This window comes from Pipistrellus kuhlii, unplaced genomic scaffold, assembly GCF_014108245.1.
Source record: "Pipistrellus kuhlii isolate mPipKuh1 unplaced genomic scaffold, mPipKuh1.p scaffold_m20_p_19, whole genome shotgun sequence".
In the NCBI taxonomy this organism is placed as follows: Eukaryota; Metazoa; Chordata; class Mammalia; order Chiroptera; family Vespertilionidae; genus Pipistrellus; species Pipistrellus kuhlii.
Window position 1 is genome coordinate 22434919 of NW_023425504.1, and position 27638 is coordinate 22462556.

Here is a 27638-nt window from a genome sequence, read left to right on the forward strand (position 1 = left end):
AAAGGGAACTCATGCTGGGTGTGGTAGGTGAGCCCAGTGGAGGCAGGGATCCTGTAGACTTTTAAGGTTCCTCAGTCCCACCCAGTAGACATTTCTTTTTTTCTTTGTTTTTTTGTTTGTTTGTTTGTTTGTTTGTTTAAACAAGCTCTGGACAGTTTTATTAAAAATTTTTTTTTGCATGACTTAATTTTCACCAGTCTGATCTGGCATGCTTCTAATGATATAAGGAATCACCTGGGTCAGTGAGAGCCAGTGTGCACACTCTGTAGTATTTTCCATATGCTGTGCCCGATTCAATATTATTGCCACTGTAGTGATGGACACCAGTCTTGGCAACATGGAGTAGTACTCTATTACCACAAGACTGGCAGTTGTTGGTGAGGCTGTCCAGTTTCACTTCGCTTGTCTGGTCATTTTCAGACTCTGCCTGTATCCCAGGACATACTTTGCACTTTTCATAACAAGTGGAGCTCAGAGTTGATAGACTCAAGTGACGTTTTTGTCTTCTTTGTGGCCACCTCTTCCTGCTTTTTATGTGGGATGGCCTTCAACCAAGAGCAGCATCAGAAATGGCCAGGGAATGAGACCGGCCAGGCAGAGGTTTCAAAAGCTATCCCTTCGCTGGCTGGGTCTTGATTACACACAGACTTCCAAAACTTTCAACTTCTCACAGGGAAGATAAACATGCAGGCTTGTTATTACTGAATGGCATGTTTATGTCATTACTGTGAAAAGTGACACCCAAGGTCAGTACCATCAAATTCTCCAAAGTGGTTCCCTCCATTTGTAAATTGGAAGCATTGCCTTTTTTGTTTCTCCACCCTTTTAGTTTGATTTTGTTTTTGTTTGTTTTTTTGCTCTCCTCTCCCTGCTCCCTTCCACTCCCAACAGGAAGATGAGGCTTCTCAACAATCAACTATCACGTGGGAATTTACTTTCCAAGTATTTCTGAAGTATAATCAATTTCAATAAGAAGCAATACATACTCATTTTCTTCTAGGGATGGCCCTGGAACTCTCAGGGGATAGTCAAATCCGCTGTAATGACTGTCTCAGGAGCTTATGTGAATAAAGCAAGTCTAAATTTCAGGACTACTGTGAGGCTGAATCATTGAATATCCCTTAGGCTAAAGGTGAGAAACCCAGTGAAAGTCCTGTAAATTGGTATACCTGCTCTACAAAATAAACATTTGTTATCAAAGTTGTTCTCAAGTATACATCACTGATCTACAAAACTTTTTTCATAAGTAGACTAATACCTGAAACTTTTTCCTTAACTAGGAAACATACCTCAAACCCCAGGGAAGAAGGGAGCATGAACTGTGTCCCGCACATGCATACATTTAACAAGAATCAAATTAGAAGGATATCTGTAGGAAAGCCTTCATCTAGACCAGCGGCTGCCAACCTTTCGGACCTCACAGACTACCAGATTCTAGACATTCCAAAGCAACTGTCTTAAAAATGTGTTTAAAATAACCTTTATTCTTGGGAAATCAACTCCTCAACTCCTTTACCATCCGCTCACATGCTGTATCCTCAAAGCCATTTCATTATTGGGGTTGGGGCCAGTAAAAGGTAAGAAGAGAAAAAGAAAAAGTAGCTCTTCTCTACCATGAGTCTAACGTATTGAAAGCTTACCTTTATTGAAAACATTTATTGCTAAGCACCAGGTGCTGTGTTATATGTATTACATGTGTATCTCATTTAATTCTCAAAATAATCCTACAAAGTAGAAAATACTATCATTACTTAGATTTTATCAAAGAGAAAACAAAGACTAAGAGAGGTTAGGCAACTTGCCCATATAAGCAATATAGTCAGTGTGGTAGGGAGTATCCCAAGATGCCTGTCCCGTCTACTGGCCCTGTATAATCCCCTCCACTTCAGTGTAAGACCTATGACTATTATGAGATGTCACTACCCCCCTGATTATGTTACTACTAAATTGCCTCTGAGATCATCAAAGGGGAGATTATCCTGAGCCTGGCCTAATCAGGTGTCCCTAGAAGAGGAATTAGCCCTTCCTGGAGAGAGAGATTCACCTGTTGGCTTTAAAGAAGCAGACCGGCATGTTATGAAAACCCCATATGGCTAGAACCTAAGGAGTTGGCAACTATCCCCAGCTCAGAGCTAGCAAGGTAATGGACCAGTCAGCCCTACAACCACAAGGAACTGAATTGTGCCAACCTGAAGGACTGGGAAAGGCCCCTGAGCCTCCACATGAGAGCACAGTCCTGCCAACACCTGTGAAACCCTGAGTAGACTCCAGCTGAGCACTGCCCATACTCCAGAGAAACTGAAATGAGAAGTATTATTTTAAGCTGCTAAGTGTGTGGCAATTTGCCACAGAAACAAAACTAATACAGTCATGATTCAAACCAGGGCTGTTTAACTCTGGTGTGCATGCTTTCAACTACTTCAGGAGTTTCTGTATCAGTTTCACAAATTCCTAACCATTTTTAACTCTTCAAAAAGAATAGAGATATATTTCTATTGAACAGTAGTGGTTATGATCTTTTCCTTTTCTGGTGCAATTCTCACATTCTAGAAATGTTTTCATCATATTCTAGTATAGACACTCATTTATCGATTCAATAGAAAAATTGCTCAAATACAATGTGATAAGAATTTGTGAAAAAAATCAATAGGACATAAAACATAAGATTTTATTTACCAAAAACACCTTGTTAAACAGGTGTTGTTTTGGTAAGGGCTCCAGGCTCAGGCTGTGCTACTTCAGAATATTTGACTATTGGGTGATCTGTAAGATCTGTCATCTGATGCCTCCAAGAAGATGACAACACATTGCCTCTTTTAATAGGGCCCAATTCATTGAACAGAAGCCAGTGAATTCTCTGCTGAAATGAAATCGATTTAAAGAGAATCCCCAAAAATTAAACCCTGTAGTTGCTTCTTTGAGGACGTCAGTCAACAAACTCCTGTTTCATGGTCTCCTTTCACACACAAACACAACCACACACACAAATTACACATGGTGGCAAATTATCGATAGATGAATAATAAATAACTAACAGTAACTGAGCTGGTGCCACGTGTTTACTATCGATTATCTCATTTAGGCCTCACACCTTATTCTATCACCATCACTCCCATTTTATATGCAACGAAATTGGGATTTAGAAAGATTAAGTGACTTTCCCAATACTGAACAACCAGAAAGTGACATTTCAACACACATGCTGACACCAGAGCAGAGCTCACATTCTCAGACACTCTGCTGAATTACCGATACTTCCGTTGCTCTCCAACTAGGAAGTTTAGACGTCCTTCACACTGCCTAGCAAGGTTCTTTCACATAGGAACGCTCAAGATATGTTTGCTGATAATGATAAAGAATGAGGCCTGGGCCTGAGCCTAGTAGTAGGAAAGGCTACCACGCTATTCATCGCTGTGAGAAGATGGGAGGTGTGGAGAAGGCAGAAGTTGATACGGGGTAAGGAAGCAGGCTGAAGGCAGTCCCACACACTTATGTGGGTACCAATTTAAAAGTAAGCGAACAAGGATCATACTACTGAGAACTTCAAATATATATTGGCTAACCATATACAAGAAGATTCGATTCTGGCACTAAGATCATAAAAAGAAACTAACCGGGTTTTCCAGAGTTTATTTGGAAAAGTTGCTGCTACACATCTGGAAGTTATTTTCTAACACACTAGTTCCAATGAGTCATATTCAATATTAAACAATGATTCCATAGGGTGAACCCTGATTATATTTTTCCATTAAGTGGCATTCACTGAGGTCAATGAAAGGCAAAGACTGACTCAAACTTGGAGAACCTCACCCTCCACAGCCCTATTTTATATTGTCAAGAACATGAGTTTTAAGAAGTACAGGAATACAGTCTATCTCCTAGCACTAATGGAAGGCATTCTAATACACTTAATTTCCTTTCACTGGTCATGTGCAGAAGATGGATCCAAAACCTGATTGAGGGAGTCAGTAACCTGGAGTAGAGCTGGCAGAACAAACATTTTGGGGCCCTGTTTAAGCATGGACAGTCAGAAAGAAATGCAGGGTGGGGAGCTCCTGAACAAAAAATAAGACAACCTGTGGTACACAGAGTACAGCCAGAGTTCAAGACCCTTCAATCTGTCAGCAAGATTTCCCCCAAGGATTACTATGGAAAGGTTAACTATTCATCCTTGCCCTTTCAGCCAGATCCTACTATACTGATTCCACCCATCAACTTTCAACCCATATCATAATGGTTTCCTAATATTTCAAACCTCTTATATTTGTGTTTAGAAGTATTAACTTGAGGCCATTTCCCAGTGTCTTTTGACACTTGGATTTCTTTCAGATTACAAAGAAGGGATGAGTCATGTTCTTTCAGAGACTGCGGAGCCACTTACAAAGGCTATTTTAAATCTTTCAGGTGACAAGGGTATTATTTAGTTCCCAGAAACAATCATTGACTAAATGGCTTCCTCAGATTTGAAGGAGTTAATGCACCTTCCCCAGAGATTCTCCTCTCTCCGCCCCCACAACAATTGGATTTTAAATGGCACAGGAGTTGAAAAAAACCAAAAGCATTAACTCCTACCTTACAAAAGATGCAAATTAGTGGGTGTCCATTTGCATTATAAAGGATAATTTGCTTTGCCAATGGATTCCAATCAAGTTTATTCAAAAATCAGATTCCCCTAATGTATACTAACTTTGTACATGAGTGTCATTTAGCAAGCATAGCTGTACCAAAGCCTGAGTTTGATTAGCAAGTACCCTTTTGTGCTTTGCACTGCTTCCAGAGCCAAACAGTGAGGAGTCCACCTTAAAATTTCTGACTCACTCCCGCATTCTAACAATAAAATTGCCTTGCTTTTACCTAGCACTTTTCATCAAAGCCTTTAAAATACTCAATACACATTTGCTAGTCTCCATAATTATACCAAACAAGTTGGCAGGAGAACTGGAAATGCATCCTTTCAATCTATCAGGGATGGGGGAGGGAGGGGAAATAATTAGGACCATCGACAGGCAGAAAAATTAAAGTTTCACATAAGAACAAAAGAACTACATTTAAGTTTTATTTTTTATAAAAAGGAAAAAAATATTTCATGCTTCTTACTTTTTAAAAATAGGCTTTATTTTTTTTAACAGTTCACAGCAAAGCTGGGCAGAAATTACAAAGAGTTCAGTTCCCATGTACCTCCTACCCACAAAGAAGCACAGCCTCTCACATTATCAGCATCTCACATCAGACTGGTGGTGTATTTGTTACAATCGATGAACCTACATAAACACATCATAATCACCCAAATCCATAGTTCAAATTAGGATTCACTCTTGGTGGTGTACATTCAATGCATTCGGACAAATATATAAGGCCGTGTATCACCATTAGAGTCTCAAACAGAGTATTTTCACTGCCTTAAAAATCCCCTGTGCTCTGCTTCTTCATGCCTCCATCCCCCTACTTAAGTTATCAAGAGGAAAAGTCAATTTAATAAAACAAATCCATTTTTATATATCAGTTTTATATTATGATCAAAGTGGGGTTTAGAAAGAAAAAAAGTGAGAAATGTAGTGCAGAAAGGCAGATGAATAGAAGCAACAAAAACTCAAAGATGGGCATGCTAATAGGGGAAAAGGAACAGCAGAGACAGAAAGAGAGACCCTGCTTACCAAGAAGTGCATCAGAATCTAATTATCTTAAATGTCAGAGGCAAGACCTTCCATTTCAAAGCCAATTCATCAGCAATTTTCCCATGCATTTGTTTTTAAATCCACAGCAACTTAAGATTATTTTTAAATAGAAGAAAAAATACAAATGATCAAAATCAGGAAAGTTGCAACCATATCAGTGCATATCATCTATTAATTAGCTTTACACTTGAAATTTAAACTCCTCTAGTGATTAACATTAGTAGCAGCAGAGGATGACTATAGCAGCAACAACGTAAGACACATTTTACATGCAAGAAAGATGAACGCAACTTTAGATTTCAGGAAATTCAGGGTAGGCATTTCTGCTTTTCAAAAATTATAAAGATAATATGAAACATTAATTACATAGCTATATGGAGACATACAGGCATATACAGCATGTGTGTGAGTATATATACATATACATGTACTCTCTGAAACTTCAATTTATAAAGAACGCATAGTGATCAAAATTTGGGGAATATTTAAGCAGATAGGAATGAAAAGTAATGGGAATTGAAATCAAATTTCTAGACCATCCTAATTTTATTGGTTTAACAGAGAGATAATGTGAGATATACAAACTGATGGTCAATGACCTGCAGGATTATAGGAGAAATTATCTTAATAATAATAGCACCATGCTAATTACTATATAGATACTATACGTCATAGAAATATAGCAAACTGAAAAGTATAAAACTTATTTGAAATGTTCATTTTTCTATTATAAAAATACATGGTCATTGGTTGACCTTTTACCCTCCCCACACCCACATGCATATAAGCATAACCAACGGACCCAGAAAATAGGGTGAGAGGGGTGAAGGCCTGGGCTGGAGGATAGGGGCATGCTGGGAGAGGACAATGGGGGGAAAGGAGGACATATGTAATAATTTCAACAATAAAGAATTTAAAAAGTACATGTTCAATGCAAAATAAATGAGTAAACATTTTTGACACATTTATTGGGGTGACATTGGCTAATATGATCATATAGGTTTCTGGTGTAGGTTTCTATGATACAAGATATGTATATTGCACTATGCCTACCACTCAAAGTCTAATCATCTTACATCAACAAATGTTAGGCCTCCTTCACCTAACCCCCACCCCCACTCCCAATAAACATTTTAAAAACAGAAAATATAAAGCAAGAATAAAACTTACTCATAGCCCCATCACCCAGAAATATGTGTTAATATTATACATACACACATACAGTGTAGACATATTGGTAGGCATACTTTTTGATAATGTTTTCTTTGTAACAATAAAAATAGTTAATATTTATTCATTGCTTTCTCGTGTTCTAGGCATTATTCTAAGTGCCTTTCTGTATTATTTTACTCAATCCTTACAGCAATCCTGTGAGGTATTATCATTATCTCCATTTTACAGATGAGGACACTGAGGCACAGTGTGATTAAGTAGCTACATTCACATATATCACATATACATTATTTTAGCAAAATATGATCATAGCTCACATGTTGTCATAACCTAGATTTTTTTCATCAATAATAAATATAGATGGCATTTTAATTTTATTTTTAAAGATTTTTTTATTGATATTTTAGAAAGGGATGAAGGGAAAAAGGAAAGAAACCTCAATGTGAGAGCGAAACATCCACATATGCCCCAACCAAGGATCAAACCCACAAACTGGGTATGTGCCCTGATTGGGAATCAAACCCAACAGCTTTTCAGTGTAAGGACAATACTCCAACCAATTGAGCCACACTGGGCAGGGCTATAGATGGCATTTTAATGATTGCATGGCTTTCTGGTGTTTGGATGTATATTTGTCCAGTCCCTCACTTTTGTACATTTAGGTTGTCTAAGTTTGAGTATATGTTTGTTGTTGGTTTTTGTTAGTTCAACTATTATAAACAATTCTATAAGGTTCATTTAGGTCGATACCATTTCCACTGCACAAATGATCACAAGAGGTTCCAGAAAGTTAAACAGCCTGTCCAACGTAATAGAGATTGTCAGGGGGAAAGCTGGTCCTTCTGGCCCTGGGACTAAGCATTAGTTCCTTCCACTCTCTTGCCAGCTCCTTAGTTATGAGGCAGAATGAAATCAATCTTCTCTAAAACTTGAGGAACTAGCATAATAGGATGAAAAATGCCACCCAAAGACATTCAGGCTGAAAAATGCCAGAGCAGCCACCCCCCCCCCCCCCACACACACACACACCATACAGCCATCAAAATCCCTGGAACCTGCTAACATTCCTTTATGGCAAAAGGGTCTTTACACAGGTGACTGAGTCAAGGGTCTTCAGATAAGGACATCATCCTGGATGATCTGGGTGAGTCCTAAATGCAATCACAAATGTCTCTATAAGAAAGAGGGAGATTTCACACAGCTGAAGAGAAGACAATTTGACCATAGAGGCAGACTGGAGTAATGCAAGCCAAGGAATGATGGCACCTAAGGTAGCTGGGAGAGGCAAAAATGGATCCTTCCGTAAACTTTCCAGGGGAAGTGTGGCCCAGTGATACTGATTTCGGATTTCTAGAAGCGAATAAATGTGTTATTTTAGGCCACCCAGTTTGTGACCATTTGTTACAGCAGCCACAGGAAACCAATACAACTAGAAAGAGGCTATAATCCTACAGGAGCAATGTGTTCCAAATTGGAGGGGAGGAAGAGATTTCACCTAAGCCCTGCAGGAGGAACAGGATTCCCTTTAGAGGGGAAGGGGTTGAAAGAACATTCTAGGAAGAGGGGACAGCATGCACAAAGGCATGGAGGTAAGAGAATGTACAGTGCATTTGGGCAGCAGCAGTGGGCAGTGTGAATGTAAGAAACATTCAAACCTGTGGAGAATTTTTGTGAGTTTACTTGAGTCAAACTGTCCACAATTACTAGGAAACAAAATCTCAACAGACTGAGATAATGCCCCAAAGCATGGCAGTTTTGCACCTCATTTTATGCACCAGAGGCCTGATGCACGAAATTCGTGCAAGGGGCTCGGCCCTTGCAGCTCCAGCTTCGCCTGGAAGGTCATCTGGAAGGACATCCGGGAGGTCATTTGGCTGTCCGGTCTAATTACCATATTCAGCTTTTATTATTATAGATTACAATAAAAAAGTTACAAGAAATTCACTGGTGATAGATTAAGTAGGCAAAAAGCGGGGGGCGGGGGGGCGGCGCTCTAGATAAAAAGTAAATGATAGCCGGCTAGTTTGGCTCAGTGGTATAGCTTCGGTCTGCGGACTGAAGGGTCCCAGGTTCGATTCCTGTCAAGGGCATGTATTGTACATTGGTTGCAGGCACATCCCCGGTAGGGGGTGTGCAGGAGGCAGCTGGTAGATGTTTCTCTCTCATCAGCGTTTCTAGCTCTCTAGCTCTCTCCCTTCCTCCTCTCTGTGAAATATCAATAAAATATATTTTTTAAAAAGTAAATGATAGGCATATACATTTTTTACATAGATGGGTACAGGATACTTAACAGTCCACAATTAACATTTAATAACTAAACAATGAGATGATTTGTGGTGGTCTCTGGTCTGGTGTGGTTGTTGGGGTCAAAAAAGGGAAGTTACCTTGACATTCCAAAGGTATGTTATCATAGATGTAAAAGACAATAGACAGGCTCAGTTAAGGTAAAGATTGATTTCAGTCAAAGAAGACTCTAGCCTAGGACATGACTACCCACCATAACCTGCATTTAGCTTGAAAGGTTTACTTTCAGACCTTCCTATGTGGTTACTTTAGGTCTCTGAGTTTGTAAGGCTGCCTCACAGGCCTCCCCTGAGCTTGTCAGGTTAGCATGTGGCCCTTTTTGTCCACAGCCATGGCATGGCTGGAATACAGGAAGGAATGTGATGGAAGAGAATTCAAAGGTGGACAGGGCTTTCCTGATGGGTTTAGGAATGTAGGTATTTTTCCTTCATCCTCTCTTGAGATGCAACAGAAAGATGGTCAGTTACTAGCTAGAAAGACAATAACATATTTGCTTACTGTTAAAATGATCCACCCTGATTTGTCAAAAAACAAAACAAAACAAAACACCAAACACACACACAAAAAACAACAACAACAACAACAAACAAACAAAAACCCTGGGGCTATGTGAACAAAATCCTGCCTAAATTATTTCTCTAGGAAAGCGGGGTATAGCAGTGAAGCAGACCTACTCAATTCCACCTGGTGTCAACTGGAAAGATGCTCCTGCCCCCCCCCCACACACACATACACACACACACACACACTTCCCCCGCCCCCTCTCCCCTGCAAAAGACAGACCAATTCTGAAATGTATTGATACTTGGTTGCTCTGACTTGGGCATGGCTTCTGGCAGATAATTACCCAAACAAAGCAAAATCCTCCATTCAGTTGGGCCACTGGAACTTCTGTCTCTCACTTAGGTTTTACTTTTGAAAACTCTACTAAGCCAAAGGCCCTTCTTTTTCCCAATTAAATTGCGCCAAAAAAAAAAAAAAGTGACATAAATTGGGCTCTGTAGCTGTAATTATATCATTTCTTAAACTCTTCATTCTTACGCGGTAATTTCACAGATCAGAACCTCCACTTCTTTTAGTTAGAACTAAATCCAAAGCCAGGACATTTTAGGGAATAACCTTGCCAGATGTGTAGCTCCACGACATTCCCTTACCATCCAGGTCATTGAATTTCCAGAAAAGGCAACCAGCCATCACTTGCTCAGGCCTTTGGAATTTTCCATCTTTGGCTAAAAAAAAATAAACACAGTAACAGTCCTGTCCCTTGCAGAACACTTTTTGAGCAAACACTGAGGAGAAAGGGAAGGAAAAGGTGAGAAAAAAAGACGAAAAGGGGGGAATGGAAATGTGTCCACAATGGAATGAGCATGGTGGAAGGGAAAGCAAAGGGGTTGGCTATGGGAGAGGTACAGCAGTGGAGTTGGACCAGGGAGCCAGTTATACATATTATCTTGGAGGTGAGTACAGTGCAGAGGGGTGAACAGTAGGAACAGCAGTTGAGGAAAATCAGAATGAGGGGATAACAGTAGGGGATAGTAGAAGGTGAAAAGAGGAAAAAAGCAACTCGGTAGGGAGAGGATATAGTAAGAGGAAGCCAGTCCCAGTGAGGGCCACTCTCAGAGGAAATCTCAAGGGCTCAGAGGGACATCCTTCCATGCTCCCTTTCCTGTCTAGCAGGGTTTGCTGCCTTGAGAAATATGGGTCTGGTAATGACTGTGAGCTGTAGCCCCCTTCTACTTGAGGATAAAAGGAAGTGAGTGTAGGCCAATCTGGCACATGAGTGTCCCCACCCACCCACCAACCCTAGAATCCTCAAAAGAAATCGGTCCTTCATAGGTTTCTGATGGTCACAAGTCTCTGTCTTTCATCTAAATTGGAGAATTGGGTTCTAACTATCATAACCAGTGGGGAAATTCATGCAGGTATTCTCTAATTGTTTTTAGGGTCTTGAATTATGCAAATTGACAGTGTGCACTGTCTTTATATCCTGAATAAGTGTCTAGTCACCCCTTAGGGGTTCACTGCTTGGGACACTCTATTCAAAACAAGAGGTGGTTGTTGCAAGGTAGTGTTATTTTACTTGCATCAAGGAAAAGAGACAAGGAATTCTTACCTAAAGTTCTGCTTCCCTGAAGGAAGGCCTCGCCATTGCTTATATATGCTATTTGGTCAATTACATGTTGCTTTATTCTTTGCAGTTGACTACTTCATCCCTTTGTATTCCTGTCAGCTCATCTGTTTACAACTGCATCTACAAAATACTATGCTATGCTAGATTTTTAAAATATATTTTTATTGATTTAAGAGAGGAAGGAAGAGGAAGAGAGAGAAACATCAATGATGAGAGAGAATCATTGATTGGCTGCCTCCCACAAGCCCCCAATTGGGAATGGAGCCCACAACCCAAGCATTTCCACTTGGAAATCGAACCTGGGACCTTTCAGTTCATAGGCCGACACTCTATCCACTGAGCCAAATCAGCCAGGACGCTATGCTATATTTTAACGTTTAGCAAGAAATAACATTTAGAAATGCCCAGACCTTAAGACCCTTGTCCTATCTAACAGTTCATTTACCTAGTAGAATTTCTAAAAGGTTGATTTCTTCCTGTCTGATTCTAAAAATATACTGCTACCCTCATTAAAAATTGTTAATATTTTAATCTCTGATCTCTTGATCTATTGCAATGGGGGGGGAAAAACCTCTTCCTTCCGTCTTAACGTTTTTTATCTTTTAGTTTCCTCATATTAAGTCCTTGTCTTGCCTTCCCTTCCCTAACCTCCTCTGCAATCTTGCCCTAAGTGGATTTAATCCATTAAAAAGAAAAAAAATCAGTGGAAATAATTCTGTGCTTCTTTTCAATTCAAGCAACAATTCTAAAAGCATTTCCCTTGGGATTTGAGCATGAACCAAAGAGTATCTATCTTTTCCTTCAGCTAAGGCTCTCTCCCACAGCTCAGCATGCCTTTCTCTCTCTTTAGCTTACTCTCTAACAACACACTTGCTTTCTATTTCTAGTTCCTCTGGTATACACCACAGCCCCAGATGTTCAAGTTCTAAGTCATCAAATCTGTAACAAAGCTCATTGATTGAATCCATATATAACCCCCCATAAGCCTTGAAGGTCAGAAGAGAGCCAGTAACAAAGCAAAAATCCCCTTGCCCTGACCCAGTAGTTCAGTTGGTTAGAGCATCATCCCTATCCATCAAGGTTGTTGGTTCAATCCCTAGTCATGGCACATCAACCAATGAATGCCTAAGTAAATGGGACAACAAATCCATGTTTCTCTCTCTCTCTCTTAATAAATAAATAAAAAGTTAAAAAGCAAAAATCTCCAACAGAAAAGTAGTAAATCAGTAAAAGAATACAAAATAAAATATAATAAGTCAGGTTGAAGGGCCTATAATTTGAAGAAAATGAACACCAGTTTCTAAATAAGACTTAAATAGGACTACAGTTAATAAATACCCTTTCATGTTTTGGAAATAGTAGAGATTAGTAGTATATAAATACAATAGAAAAAAAATTAAGATAATTATAGTGAAAACATCTGAATTTTTTTTACTTATAAAGATAATTGAAACTGTTTTCCTGTTGAGGTAGAAAAAAGGGATAATGGACAGGAGAAAGTAATTGGTTAATGTATATTTTATACATATCTATAATAAAAGGGTAATATGCTACAATAGTTAGACTGACCACAGCCAAACGACCTTTTTGACATCATTCCTGACGTCCTTCCAGATGAAACTGCCATGGCAGGGGCCAAGGCAGAGGTGGTTAGGGGCAATAAGGCAGGCAGGTGAGCAGTTAAGGATGATCAGACAGGCATGCAGAGTGGTTAGGGGCAATCAGGCTGGCAGGCAGAGTATTATAGTTAGAGGCGATCAGGCAGGCAGGCTAGTGTTTAGGGTGATCAGGAAGGCAGGCAGGTGAGTGGTTAGAGCCAGCAGCCCCAGATTACAAGAGGGTGAAGGCAGGGCTGAGTGATCCCCCTCCCTCCCCCTCCCCCGTGTACGAATTCTGTGCACCGGGCCTCTGGGCCTCTACTCTATAACAATAAAAGCGTAATATGCTAATTAGACCAGACAGCCAAAGAACCTTCCAGATGAAACTGCGAGGGCCAAGCCCCTTGCACGAATTTTGTGCATTGGGCCTCTAGTTTGAAATAAAATCTGGGGGGTTCCTAACTTTTTACATAATGATTTTCAGTCCATCAAAGTCAGGTAAAAAAAAAAAGGGGGGGGGGCCCTAGGCTAGGCCTCTGAGAAATATAGCCATGGACAATTAGAATTGATGTAAAAATAGAAAATGCAATCCGCATCTGATAGAGTACTTTTTTGAGGCAATAAGGCTCTCTGCCATCAGCTCATCATGTATATTTTACTAACCAGTGTAAGGAGGGCTGATGCAAATGCGATCAGCCAGGAAGCTTTTGTGGTGACTGACTCTAAAATGGCAGCGACTGGATTTGGTGAAGAGAGGAAGTTTCAATTTCTATCTCAATTGAAATCATGAAGCCAGAAGGAATATGAGATTTTTCCAGTCCTCTCTGCTTCTCTAATCATGTGCTTTAAAAACCCATTTCTGAGAAAGGGTCCTGCAGTTACCTTGGGAATGCAGGAGGGACAAGTACAGTCTAACTTGACCTTCAGGATGGTTGAAGTGCCTCTCACACAGGACACATGAGAGATGTCTTGGGGCTTATCAGCCAAAGAAATATTCTGTGATGTAAAACCATCCCTTTATTTTAAACACACACACACACACACACACACACACACACCTTTTTACTCTGTTCTTTAACTGAGGCTGGAAAATTCCATAGGCCTGACCTGGCTAAGTGCCTGCTAAGTGTCTGGCCAACTTGTATCCTGAAACACCTCAAGTCTGAAAGCAGTGCCCACTTACAAGAACTCCAGACTGAGGGTTTGTGTGGGATAAAAAATTTTAATTATGAAGATTTAAAAAAAAAAAATCCAAATGGAAACTGCAGATTGCAAACCTGTATCGCTTTCTTTTAGCCAAAATTCTCAAAAGTGATTATGCACCCTTGTTATTCTGTGAAGGCTTCTGCATCTGGTTAAATCTGCCAGTCTATTGGATCCCCCATCCCTCCCCCACCATGTCAGTGTTCACGTTTGGAACCCACCTGATCCCAGGATTCTGCCATTCCTCAACCTACAGCAATGCCTGAGGAGTTGGCAGAATAGTGGTTCCCAAAGATATCCTCATCTTAATCCCTGGAACCAGTGACTATGTTATATTACATGGCAAAGGGAACTTGGCAGATATGACTGAGGTAAGAAATTTGAGGTGGGGAGATTATCCAGGATTATCCAGATGGGACCAATGTAATCATAAGGATCCTTCCAAGTGAGGGAGAGGCAGAAGAGTCGGAATCAGAGAAGGAGATGTGATGGCAGCAGCAGTGTCAGTATGATGCAACGTAAAGAGGACTGGACCGGCCACAGCTGGCTTGAAGGTAGAGGAAGGGACTATGAGCCAAGGAGTGCAGGCAGCCTCTAGAAGCTGGAAAAGGCAAGGGAACAGATTCCCCCATAGAGCTTCTGGAAGAAGTGAGGCTTTGCAGACACCTTGGTGTTAGCCCAGTGAAACCCACTTCGGACCTCTGACCTCCAGCCCTGTGAGATAATAAAGTTGGGTTGTTTTGAAACACTAAGTTTGTGACAATTTGTTAGAACAGCCACAGGATACTAATAGGCCATGCACCTAGTCCTGTGGTCGGCAAACTGCGGCTCTCGAGCCACATGTGGCTCTTTGGCCCCTTGAGGGTGGCTCTTCCACAAAATACCAAGGCCTGGGCGAGTCTATTTTGAAGAAGTGGCGTTAGAAGAAGTTTAAGTTTAAAAAATTTTGTCCTCAAAAGAAATTTCAATCGTTGTACTCCTGATATTTGGCTCTGTTGACTAATGAGTTTGCTGACCACTGACCTAGTCCAACCCTCTGCAGTGCCATTGGCTAGAACTCATCATCTCGGACACTTTGTCTCCTCTGAGTTCTCTAAGCAGACACTTCTTCAGTCCACCATCCCATCATGCTGACCTCAAGCAATTATAAGTGTAAGGACAGGACAGCTCTGCTCAAGACCAACAACAAGAACAGACCACAGCCAAAACCGATTTTGCCCAGTGGATAGAGCGTAGGCCTGAGGACTGAAAGGTCCCAGGTTCGATTCCAGTCAAGGGCATGTACCTTGGTTGCGGGCACATCCCCAGCAGGGGATGTGCAAGATGAAGCTCATCGATGATTCTCTCTCATCGATGTTTCTAACTCTCTATCCCTCTCTCTTCCTCTCTGTAAAAAAATCAATAAAATATATATATATTTTTTAAAAACAAACAAAACGTCGAAACCGATTTAGCTCAATGGATAGAGCGTCGGCTTGGGGACTGAAGGGACCCGGGTTCGATTCCGGTCAAGGGCATGTACCTTGGTTGCGGGCATATCCCCAGTAGGGGGTGTGCAAGAGGCAACTGATCGATGACTCTCTCATCGATGTTTCTAACTCTCTCTCTCTCTCTCTCTCTCTCTCTCTCTCTCTCTCTCTCTCTCTCTTTCTCTCTCTCTCTCTCTCCATTCCTCTCTGTACAAAATCAATAAAATATATTTCAAAACAAACAAACAAACAAAAAACAAAAAACAAAGAAACAAAAAAACTGGACCAGACTCCTAGAAGAACTGGGAAAGTGGCTGGAAAACCAAGGCATACGGTTCGATACTGGGTAGGGGCTCAAGACAAGGACACGGTGACTTCAAGGGGACAAGGAAGAAGATAACACCCAGTAACTGGAAATAAATTTTAAAGACAGAGCAGAACCAGTGGCCTATAGGATTTGAGGCCCAGAGTCTGGGCTCTGAATGTGAGAGCCCTCCGATGTCCCCTGCGTAGACCCCGGCTGGTCTCTGGACCTGGTGCAGTGCTGAGCCATCTCTGGACATCAGAGTAGCTCCCGCTATATGCAGAGATAGGAGGGGGGGAGGCAGGGAGACGGAGCTGGGCTTCAATTACTGAAGTATGCATCTTATGGAATTCTCCTCGGGCTCTTCCGGTGAGAATTCTGCCAGACCATTTTGTTTGAAAGGGGCAGACAGAGGCCAAGTTCCTCTGCAAGCAGTCATTTTGGTCACCAGTAGTGAAGGAGCAATTATCCCTAGTGGCAGGTTAGCAAAGAGAGCATTCTTTACCCCACAAGCAATAGAGCATGGTGTAAACACTTTGCTGGGCAGAAGGAGCCCTATAGGCCCCTGTGAGCTTTTAAGTAACGATTTTGTTCAATTTTTGCAATAGTTGATTCAGAGCCCTGATGAACTTGTTATTTCTTGGTGGTAAATTAGGCACCTTGGAAGGTGGTATTCCCTCCTGCAGATCTCTGGGAAACCATTTAATGCCTCAAAGCATTAGGAACTTGGTAACCTATGAAAATAAATGGGTTATGCCAATAGCATTTTCCCCTCCCACCATGGACACTGACAACAGGTCCTGTACGGCATAAAGCTGGCAGTTTCTCAAGTGGGAAGATTAAACTAACATAAAAGGCATGGAGAGAAATATATATGTTGTTATTTTTGGACAGCACTAACCGACTTGAAAAAAAAATCGTAAAAACAATTCCATGAAAATGATCCCATGGACCTCTGCAGGGCCAGTGTCTGTAGCCTTTTTTCCATACAGTTATTCAAATAGCAAAGAAAGGAAGAACGCTAATTACAAACAGTTCTCAAAATCCTTAGGCTTATTTTGGCAAGGACAAATCTATACTGATCATACCCACATTTCTCAATAACAACCCCACCCCTCCATTTTTATTTTTTTTTTTTGCCTCACCTACTTTCCCACTAAAAGACCTAAGCTTGTTCAGAAATAAATACTATTTCCCAATAGAAAGAGTTAATCAAGAAAGCCATATAAAAAAGCTTTCTCCACCTGACTTACTGTGGAATCTGGTTCAGGAGCTAGTACTACCGTGTTTCCCCGAAAATAAGACATCCTCCGAAAACAAGACCTAGCTTATGGAAAGCTAAGACATCCCCTGAAAATAAGACGTGGCACAACTTTGGGAGAAAAAATTAATATAAGACACTGTCTTATTTTTAGGGAAACAGGGTACTTTACCTAATTACTCCAAAGGAACCTAGACACCTGGAGTTCATTACAGGTTCTGGCATTTATTAAATTGGATGTCCTGCAGCCTGCTTCATTTGAAACCATGCCTCGGTTTCCCCACTTAGAGGAGAGAGGTGACAATAACGCAGTATGTACTTAATCGTGGCCTGTAAGAACATGCAAGACCACAAACATAACAGCATTTTTAACTCTTCCTAAGTTGGGAGCTATAAAAATGCAAGCTCTTGCCATCATGTTAAAAACATTTCTGCCCTACTGATGTGGCTCAGTGGTTGAGCATAGACACATGAACCAGGAGGTCACTGGTTCGATTCCTGGTCAGGACAAATACCCAGGTTTCAGGCTCAATCCCCAGTGGCAGGACATGCAGGAAGTAGCTGATCGATGATGTTTCTCTCTCCAGAGATGTTTTTATCTCTCTATCCCTCTCCTTTCTTCTCTCTCTAAAAATCAATAAAAACATATTTAAAGGAAAAAAAAGTTTCCTACAAAGACATTCCCCAGTCTCCTGACACATTTCACTGAAACACTTCAAATAAAGATGTTCTGTCCCAGGAGCTTGGAAAAACACTCGACTTCTTAGTTAAATCTCAGTCAGTAAAATGTTTCAGCCATTAGGGAAAGCAACATGATGGGAAAGCTTAAGTACCAGAATATCTTCAAACGTTACAAAGCAGCTTGAAACATACACAATCTGGCATAAGCTGTCAGGAAAGGCAAAAATACAGCTTCCTGTGAGCAATAAACTCAATAGGTAATAAAAATAAGGTGGAGAAGAATTTCAGGAAATCATTAATAGCAAATTTAGGTGTGATCCTGTGAGGTTGTACACAGAGACAATGGGTAAACTACATGTCACTGGAACAGCTGGCATACTTTCTGCATTTACTGACTCTGTTGGAAACCTGTCCACGCTATCCCTCCGAGGACTTATCCTACTACCACAAAACCAGAAGAGCCAAATATAAAAGTGCATTGATTTCTTAGGAGACCTTTAAGCTTTAAAATCTTTTCACTGAAAATGCGTATTTCCAAAATAGAGCTTTAAAGGGGCATTTGACTTTAGTATTCACTTGATTTTTTAAAAATATATTTCATTGATTTTTTACAGAGAGGAAGAGAGAGGAATAGAGAGTTAGAAACATCGATGAGAGAGAATCATTGATCAGCTGCCTCTTGCACACCTCCTACTGGGGATGTGCCAGCAACCAAGGTACATGCCCTTGACCGGAATCGAACCCGGGACCTTTCAGTCCGCAGACCGACGCTCTACCACCGAGCCAAACCGGTTTTGGCTTCACTTGATTTTTGAAAGTAAAGACGAATGAGTGAAAGAGATGTCAATAAAATTAAGAAGGAAAGAGCATTGAAGTGCCATTTTCCCATACAGAGCCTAAGTTTCCTCTAGCCACCCTCTGCTTAAACCACACTGAATCCACTGTATGAAAGTGACTGCTTCTGCCAGAGGTTATTCACTCCAGTTCCACAGACTGGAGGACCTTCTCCCTGGGCACAGGACTGGGTGTTATTTCTTGCTAAAAGAGGAGCAGCCTTCCCACATCAGACTAGTCTAAATGCAAGAACTGCCAAAGACTCAGAGCCCTAGTCACATCCCCTGGGCTCTTCAATATGACCGAGCCTGACAGGAAATGGTTATCGCCAAGAACGTAATGGAGATGGAGGGATCTGCAAGCTTCTTTTTTCCAGGAAAAGTATGATTCCTGGCTCAGCCATGTAGCTCACCCTTTTGGGTATGATACCTGTGTCTCTTCTGCCAGTTTACTTTTGTCTGTTGGCTTGTAACACACAACACACTTCTCTTGCCCACCATAAAGCTTGGGAATAATGTGAGCCCATAGTCATTCCAGTGCTTTCCATGTGTCAGGTCCTGCTTGAAGTGCTTCACATGTAACAACTCCCACAGAGGGTTGTCAAGGTACAGGAATATAACTGACCCCAGGTCACAAGCCAGTAAGTGCATAAGCTGAACTCTGAACCTGGGCTGTGTGCTTCCAGAGCCCACTCTGAACCAGTCTGCTCTGACAAGCACAAGCTTCCAGGCAAATTCCAGCCAAATAAGACTGTCCCTTGCCCTGCTTACTGCTCTGGGAGTCTCCAGGGTGGGGGGAACCTGCACGAAACAATAAGGCATCTGGCTCTAGGTTGATATAAACTGCAGGCCAATGTTACCCGGGAACCCTTCTGCACTCCTGACAAATGCTAACGGAAAACAAGAGATAAATCCGAGAGAAATATGTATCATAAAATTACCGTTAGCATTTACAGAAAAAAAAGAAACTACTCTAGCTACTTTTCCCTTCTGTGGTTTCTGGTCTTACCTTCTGGTTTTGTTTTGTGTGTGTGTGTGTGTGTGTGTGTGTGTGTGTGTGTGTGTTTTAACTAATTTTTCAATATGCCTTGCTGACAATTCTGTATCTCAGAAGATAGGAAAACCAGGTACGTGAACAAATGAGTCCTCTTAATTCCAACAAACTCCTGGGGATTTGGGAAGGCAGTAAATAAGCACTTTGTACAGTCCACGGAGGTCAAGTAAAGAAATGCCAAGGTGACTTCCACACGTACACTATATGTGAATTTCTCAGAGTGTTAGATCTACCATTCATTTACTTTCCCCATTACCATTTTTATTTTATTCTTTTTAAAAATATATATTTTTTCATTTATTTCAGAGAGGAAGGGAGAGGGAGAGATAGAAACATCAGTGATGAGAATCATTGGCCGGCTGCCTCCTGCATGCCCCCTACACGGGATCTAGCCTTCAACCCGGGCATGTGCCCAGACCAGAATCCAACCATGACCTCCTGGTTCATAGGTCGATGCTCAACCACCAAACCACACTGGCCAGGCCTATTCCCATTTTGAAAAGTATATCTTATTGATTTTACAGAGAGGAAGGGATAGGGATAGAATTAGAAACAAGGATGAGAGAGAAACATCATCAGCTGCCTTCTGCACACCTCCTACTGGGGATCCAGCCCCCAAGGAAGGTACACGCCCTTGACCAGAGTAGAACCCTAACCTTTCAGGCCGAGGGCGAATGCTCTATCTACTGAGCCAAAGCAGTTAGGGCCCATTCCCATTTTTAAAAGGCCACTGTAGTCAAATAAATGTGGGAAATGCCATAGAGTTTAACACTGTTCCTTAGCAAAGGCCCACTGAACACAGAAAAACATTAAGGATCAGAATAAAAGAGCTTGAGGGGCAGTGGCAGAGATGTTGTAACAAAGTAGAAGGCAGAACCACTAGCCTCCTGCTGTGCTTCTATCTTCTCTGTTTGCACGCATCTAATCTCCCTTCTTAGCCTGTGAGTCCCTTGAGCTCAGGAAGCATCCTATTCAGCTTTTTCAGGTACCTGGGGGAAAGACTAGTCAGCCCCTCATCAACATTGCTCAAACCCTATTGGCGGAGCTGCCCCAGGAGTGTGACTTAATTTACCATCACTGATCTAACTGGAAATATGGGGCTGGCCTACACACCCTGCCTGCCTCCCATTTCCCCAACCACACACAATGATGCAAACCTCTTCACTCAGCTAATCTCACAGTCTCATCTCTGTCATCGGCCCTGGCTCTTCCTCCCCTTCTTGATCCCACCTGGAACACTTCTCTACCCTCATGAACCTTGGTCTTTGGCCAAACACATCGCTACACTGCTCAGCCTGGAATGTTCTCTCCACCACCTTGCTTAGATGAAACCTGGCTTTGTGCTGACAGCACTCTCAAGTTGAGGTGGCTCGCTTTCTTTTCCCATCCCCTCGCACCAAACATGCTTTTCCTCCAGTTTACCAAAGCTGAGAAACCTCAAAGTCATCTTGACTGCACCTCCTCCCTTCCCTCTCTCTTCCTCCCACTTCTTCCTCCTCCTCTTACTCCCCCTTCAAGAGTTACCAAATCCTGTTGATTTTATCACTGAAATACCTCTTACACTTTTGCCCTTATCTCCATTCTCACTGCCTCAGTTAAAGCCTTTGTTATATCTCTCTCTGGAACTGCATATTTTAACTGGTTACCTGGCCTCCAGACACCCAACATCCGGTCCATCTTACATATTGTTGCCAATGAATTTTCCACTGAGTACCTACTGCATTCCAGGCAGGGGGTGGGGGTGAGTGAGGCACTGGGAACAGAGATGGATACACAGTTTCTGACTTCATGACTCATATCTAGAATGTGTAGGAAATATTGTCCCCTTCCCCCCTTCCAGAATACAGTTCTCCCCCACCAGATATCTCTTTTTTTAATCTTTATGCTTTATTTATACATCAGACACATTCCATACATTAATCCTCACAAGAACGCCATAGGTAGTACAACTATAGATCCCCATTTCAAAGATGAGGAAAATGAGATCTGGTTATTTGCTTCAGTTCACAATGCAAGTAGGTGACAGGTTAGATTCAAGCTCAGGTCTGACTCTTGGGCCTGTGTTCTTTCTCCCACATTTTAAGTAGGACACTGAGACCTTGTAAAAGAACCCAAACAGAATGACCAGGATGATGAAGAATCTTGAAACCAAATAATGGGTGAAATAAAGGAAATAAATGAAGGCTCTTTGGATTTTTAAAGAGTGAATTTACAAATGACATGGTAGCCTTGGTCAGTTTGCTCAGTGGTTAAAGTGTTGGCCTGCTGACCAGCAGGTCTTGGCTTCGAGTCTCAGTCAAGGTATCTTGGTTACAGGTTCAATCCCGGCCCAGGATGGCTCCAGGCTCCTGTTGGCCCCAGTTGGGACACCAATGAGAGACAGCCATTTGATGTGTCTCTTTCTCCCCCTCTCTTCCTCCCTCCCACTCTCTCTCTTAAAAAAAATCAATGGAAAAAAAAATCCTCGGGTGAGTTTCAAAAAAATAAATAAATAAATATGACATGGTGGCGGCCTCCAAATATTTAAAGGGTTGTCATGTAAAAGAGGAAGCAAACATATTCTGTGTAGCTGCAAACAGCAGAGCTAGACCTAGCCCATGATGGAACTTCAGAGTAAGTTTCAGCTTAAGAACCTTTTTTAACATAGCCCTCTAAAAGGCAGGGAGTGATGCACCTAAGGGACAGTCCTACCTTGAGTGGGCAATGGGCCACAACACCATTTCTATGCACATCAGACTCACCAGTTTTTAAAAACACAGATGCCTGGTCCCACCCCAAACCAAACAGAATCTTGGGGGTGGAGACTGTTTTTTGCAAGAATTACAAACAAGGAAATAAGCCTGTAAGATTCAAATCGTCAAAATGAGAAATACAAATGGCTAATCAACATACAAAAAAACTGTTCAAGCGTTCTCAAAGAAATACAAATTAGAACCGTTATGTACCACTTATCTCCTATCAGATTACACAGATTAAAAAATATTGATAACCAGTGTTGGCATGGGAGAGGGGAAATGAACACATATTCATTCTGATGGTGAAAAGAATAAATACCAACAACTTTCTGCAAAGCAATTTAAGAGCGTGTTTAGAGAAATTTTTAACACTAAAAATGTGTCTAATGTCTGCACAAGCAATTCCAATGCTAGAAGTTTATTTGAAAAGGACAATCTAACAAGTTTGACAATGCCTGTTCAAAGACATTCATTCAATTAATGTTTATACCATGTTGTCCAAAGAAACTTTCTATAATGATGGGAATGTTCTCTGTGCCATCCTATGTGATGGCCACTAGCCACATGCATGTGGCAATTGAGCACTTGAACTGTGGCAAGTACAATTTAGGAGTTATTTTTATTTTTAAATTAATTTAAATTTAAATGTGGCTAGTAGTTACTGTACTAGACAGCTCAGGTTTACAATCCCACAAAATTAGAAATTATCAAAATATCAAACAATAAAGGATGATTACCTATTGTACACCCATAGTAGAAGTTTTGCAGTCATTAAACATGATTATGTAGAGCTATGTTTATTGGTGTGAAGAAATATTCAGCCCTAACCGGTTTGGCTCAGTGGATAGATCATCGGCCTGAGGTCTCAGGTTCGATTCCTATCAAGGGTATGTACCTTGGTTGCGGGCACATCCCCAGTGGGGAGTGTGCAGGAGGCAGCTGGTTGATGTTTCTCTCTCATCGATTTTCTAACCCTCTACCCCTCTCCCTTTCTCTCTGTAAAAAATTAATAAAATATATATTTTTAAAAAATATTCAGAAGATATTGGTAAGTGGGGAAAAAAGTATTTTAAAGTTTATATGATATAATTATCCAATCCATTTTTTTCATACACACACAGAGAAGACAGACATGTATACATATGTTAGAATATTGAGTTCCGTGAGTGATGAGACGCTGGTGGTTATTCTTTGCTGTTTTTCTAACTCTTCTACAACACACATGCATTTTGTAATGAAACAATAAATGTTTCAAAAAGAAGGATTACTGAAGATTAGAATAGGAAAAGAATCAATCTGGAGAATTTAACATGTTCATCTTAAAAAACAAATTCTACCATTTGATGCTTCAAAGAGGGCTAAGTGAGGAGGCCTCTCTGGTTTCACAGTAAACTCTGCCCTGGGCTTTTAGAAAGATCCTCCAGGAGTGACTTGCCCCAGGCTCTCCTAACCTGGAAAAGCCCACAGGCGTGGTGAGGAGCCATATTTAGGAGCCAACAGTGAGGGTAACTTTCCTGACTCTCAGTTCATTCAGGTCCAGGCTAAGTCTCTGAATTGGTAACTCGTGGCCAAGAAGCCCACTGAAACTGGCTTTATCCCCCGAGTGTCAGTTGTTTTGTCCTATATTATTATAAATACTTTCAGCAAATTCCCCTGGGGATGATGGAGCAGAGGAGTTCCCCAAGTCCTTTTCAGATCTTCCCTAAATTCCAACCTAGCACACATTCCATGCGGAGGTAGTGTGTACCAGGTGGGGGGAGTCAGCAGCTGTAGGCTTTTCAGCCATTCTCAGCTTTGGGGGAGCTTTTCTCTACTGGAGTTATTATATGAAATCTGGCTGATGCGAGCCAGGGGATATTGCATGCATTACTCTGCCTCAAGGGGCTACAACCTGTAATATCTAGCAACTCTTTCCTGATCCTTTGACACACAAAGAATTGAGGGTAAATTCAGCAGCAGCAAGCAAACAGTATTTAAACACCCACTAGGTAACTTTCCCAGGCACTATGACTTCTCTTAAGAAGCCAGCATACAACAGGTTTATCAAATGCCTTTGTTCCCCAGATACAAATAGCTATATCCCGAATGATAACAAAAACAGCATTTAAAAGTCTGCATTGAAAACATGTATATATGTAAACACTTCTCAGTTAATCACACACATTCTCAAGTTATAATATTCTTCCCAAGCCTCCCTTGACAAATCTCTGTCCAGGTTCAATTCTGTAATTACCCATTTCCTTATGTTAAAACTGACCCTCATAAAAATGCTAAACTTATAGGAAAATGCAGCAACGGAACAATGCCTCTCTGAGTACTTCATTAATACAGCTAATGGATTTGTGGAAGTACTAATAACTGAATGAAGGTCTGAATACATGACTATATGCTATATATAGTCCATGCCTTCTGAATTTTTCAAACAGTGAGCAAAACGGGATGATGTTAGCAACATACACCTACAAGGGTATGATTGTAAAAAAAAATTTTTTTTAATTAAAAAAAAAACCACACACCTAAACAGGAAGCACTGTATATTTGCTCAGCTTGGTGGGTTTTCAAAGTTCTAGTGAGAGATACACCAGAGGAAAGCTTGAACTGTGTGAGAATGACTCCATAATGAAGTCCTAATAACAGGAGTGCCATGAGTTTAAGGTAGCAAGTGTATGTCCAACTTCAGATATCCCTCATAAACACTTTCGGGCTTATATCGGAAAAGAATCAGACTGCTCTGGATACAGCTGCACTGTTGTCCACTGGCTCTCCGGCCACCATGACTTTGCTAACTTTAGTTACCAGCTCTTTGTGTCAGAAAAGCAGGGGCCAAGAAAGCGAGCCATTTAGGAGAGAACACTCTATTTAAGACCGTTTCCTTATTTCTTAACTGACTGAACTGCTTGAAAACTGCATTCACTAAGTTGCTATGAATAATCTAAAAATTGACTTGTATGCATATTCTGGGTGTTCTTTTGACAAACACATGCACACAGAAAGATCCAACCCCAGTTGGCACTAATAAAGATAAACGGAGAAAAATTCATTCACATTCACTTATAATTATAGGGCATCGGGCATTGTGTCTTGAACACAGTAGAGGTTCCATAGATAATGGCTGATTGAGATTCATAGAATCTGTTCTCCCCCACCGCCCAAATCTCAATGTGCATCACACACCAGAGTAGTAATAAATATTACTCCTGGGCCTTGCCTGGTAAAAATCTATGGCCTCCGTTCCAATAAGCTACGCAGGCACTCTCCAGAAGACTCTCTTCCCACTAATAGTTTTTCCAGCTTTGCCACAGGGCCAATGGTTAAGAACAACTGCACCTGTGCTACACAAAATTCTTTTAAAAACCTGAGCAAGAATGCTAAGGTTAACTTTTTGCTGCTGAGGGTGGCAGGTCAAATGCTGGTCAAATCCCATTGGAGGTTTGCTGTGTCCCATTTATTCTCTTGAGAACATGTGTCCACTTCACAGGCTCCCTTCCCGCGATGTGCTAAGCCAGCCACCCTGCTCAAGCGAGGTTTTCTTTCTTCCCGAATATATTGTAGGAAAGCATTTCTTGTACTAGACGGATTGAATCACTTGTTAACAATTGCGGGAGAGCCCTGGTAGAAATGCCCTGCACACAGCTTGCCTTCCTCTCTTAACTGGCTGATGACAAATCTAGGTTCTAATCTGACCCAACAGGACCTCATTCTAAAATCAGTGAGACATACAATAAGCCAAGACCATTTAAAAAACATTAAAGGTCTGGGTTTTGCTCTGCTAAACAGCAGGATTCAACTTCCAAGGGTTCAGCCAGATAGAGAGATTTCTTTAAAGTCACTTGGCTTTGCACAGTTATAGCTATTAGGGATCAGATCATTATCTCAAAGGTACATATTTTACCTTTGATCCTCCTCCAGAACTCCCACTAATGTCAACTTTCTCCACTGTTGGGATCAGGCCCCTGGCCTCCCTTTAATGTTGGTTTTATCGCTGATTCTACAAGATCAACAGAAAAATTACAAGGAAAAGCTGTGAAGTTCTCTGTCGATGATAAGTTGTTTTAACAAAAAGAGCCCACTCTTAAATGATGAAATTTAAACACAGCATACGATACGCTGTAAGGTAGAGAGAGTGGAGGGGGGGGGGGGGAGAGAAACAACAACAAACAAAGCCAAAGTAACAAAAAACGCTCGTTAACCAGTCTGATTGCTTATTTAGGGCTTGCTCCCCAGTCCAGGAAATTAGCGAGAGTGTCTAGAAACAGGAGGAGCAGCAAGTGCCCTTTAGCACCCACGATCTTTCTCCAGAGTCAGACAATCTGGATGAGGCTGAGGATGTGAGAGGAGGTTCCCAGGGGATCAGCGCGCTTTCAAATCCCCATCCCCCCAGGCCTAAGCGGTGCGGCTCTCACCCCAGCTTCTCCACACCAGAACTGAAAAATTACAAGAAAAAGCTGTTAAGTTCTCCATCTTCCCCCACACCTCTCACAGACCCCCATCTCCTGGGTCCCAGGGGACACCTCGCCCAGAAGCGGCCGCCCCGCGCCCACCAGCTCTGGAACCCCCGTTGTTTCCAATCCCCACTCTCTAGGGCGGCAGCGGCAGAAGCGCCCCTTCAATGCCCATCACACCAGCCTCTTTCTCCCCAGTAGCAGGAGGAAGTGGCTCTGCTTCCTCTGTTCTCATCGCCCGCCAGAGCTGGGACGCTCGGGGCGTTTTGGGTGGGGTTCTTTCTCTTTTTTTTTTTTTTTTTTTTTTGTATTCACAGTGTGGGTGGGTGTGTGTGTGTGTGTGTGTGTGTGTGTGTGTGTGAGCGCGCGCGCGCTACTGTGTAAGTGCAAAACCTTTAAACGCATCCTTCTGCCCAGGCTGCCTCAGGTGCCAGCAGGCGGGAATCGGGATCTCGTAGCGCCAGATTCCCGGTTCTTTGTGGCGGGGCTAGGACAGCGAGGGGTCCGCTCCCCAGCTCACACCCTGAGCCCAGAACCCGGTCCCGAGCCCCCGATGGCCCGCCAGAGTCCAGCGGGCACACGCCCTCGCCGCGCGCTGCAGCCGCGGAGCTGTCAGCGGGCGCCGGGACTCCGACCCCGGCCAGCGCGGCCAGTGCGCAAACTTACAGACCCGGAGACGGAGGGCGCGGGAGCGGGGAGCCGCCGGGAGCGCCTGCTGGCTCCCAGCCCCCGCACGCGGAAACCTCGCCATCGCACCGGCCCGAAGCGCGTCCCC

At 42.0% G+C, this 27638-nt stretch overlaps 1 protein-coding gene and 1 pseudogene across 6 annotated transcripts in view; both read right to left on the minus strand.

The window, feature by feature from the left end:
- The window catches only part of DOCK11 (dedicator of cytokinesis 11), a 191775-nt gene that overhangs the window by 163880 nt on the left and 257 nt on the right, over positions 1-27638 (minus strand). The window lies entirely within an intron of this gene.
- Positions 184-27614, minus strand: LOC118721903 (annotated as a pseudogene).